Source organism: Orycteropus afer, unplaced genomic scaffold, assembly GCF_000298275.1.
Source record: "Orycteropus afer afer isolate SDZICR_OR568_19922 unplaced genomic scaffold, OryAfe1.0 scaffold00113, whole genome shotgun sequence".
Classification (NCBI taxonomy): domain Eukaryota; kingdom Metazoa; phylum Chordata; class Mammalia; order Tubulidentata; family Orycteropodidae; genus Orycteropus; species Orycteropus afer.
In genome coordinates this window covers 1,678,661-1,679,673 of record NW_006921700.1, presented here as the reverse complement: position 1 = coordinate 1,679,673, position 1,013 = coordinate 1,678,661, and the positions used below count along the sequence as shown (strand labels likewise).

The 1,013-nt window shown below is 47.5% G+C and overlaps 1 protein-coding gene across 1 annotated transcript in view; it reads left to right on the top strand.

Moving 5' to 3' along the window:
- MAPK4 (mitogen-activated protein kinase 4) overlaps window positions 1–1,013 on the top strand; it is a 61,671-nt gene that overhangs the window by 7,755 nt on the left and 52,903 nt on the right. The window lies entirely within an intron of this gene.

Below are 1,013 nucleotides of genomic sequence, written 5' to 3'. Positions count from 1 at the left end.
GAAGTAGATCACCAAGCCTTTCTTCTGAGGCACCTCTGGTGGACTTGAACTGCCAACCTTTCAGTGAGCAACTGAGCACATTCACTGTACCACCCAGGGGCCCTTCTCCCATCTTGGACCCACTGAATCAGGAATCTGGGGGTAGTGCCAGCCATCTGTGTTTTAACAAGGTTTTCAGGTGATTCTGATGTTCCCTAACTTTAAGAACTACTGGGCTACAGAGATAGAGTAGTTTGTGGACAGAAAGCCATTGCTCCTGGGGTGATTACTAATGCCTTGGAGCTGTGGCTCTCAAACATCGGCACAGTGACTGCCCAAGAACTCCCCCAGGTAACTCCTGTGTATTTGCAGCAGGCACCTTAACTCAAAGGGATAGCTGATGGTGGGGATACCAGGCATGGTGTCAGGGACGTGGAGATTGTTTCAGACAGGATGAGTTTATAGGGCCTCAGTCACATACACTGGAAACTACTGTTTCCCCTTCACACAGGCTTGGTGGAAAGCAACACAAACCAAAGGAAGTATTGGTTCTGGTTAGGTTTTATTTTTAACAATAGTTAGGTGACATGGAACAATGATTTTGGAAGACATATACTTTTCATTCTGATATACACTGCTTCACTTGCCCATTGCCATCAAGTCAATTCCAACTCATAGATAATTTAAAAACAAAACACTGACTTCACAGTTTAGTAAAATTGAGTGCTTGCTTGAGGGCTCAGCAAATTATGGTAGTTCAAGGCTTGTGGTTCAACACAAGGCCCCAAAGGGGGTATAGGATGCTGGATACATGAAGCCACCTAACAAAGGCTCTGGGCAGAAGCCTGGCTGGCAGAGTGTACGCTGGTTTGATCACTTTGATCAACCTCCCCTCCTGCCTCTTCTGGCCACTCTTCCTGCCCTTGACAGCTTCTTGTCTGTCTAGGCCGAGACACCCTCTCCCTTGCTGCCTGGGCAGACACAAGGGAAGCTCTCCTGAAGCACACATTCCCTTGAAACTGAACCTAGGCAGA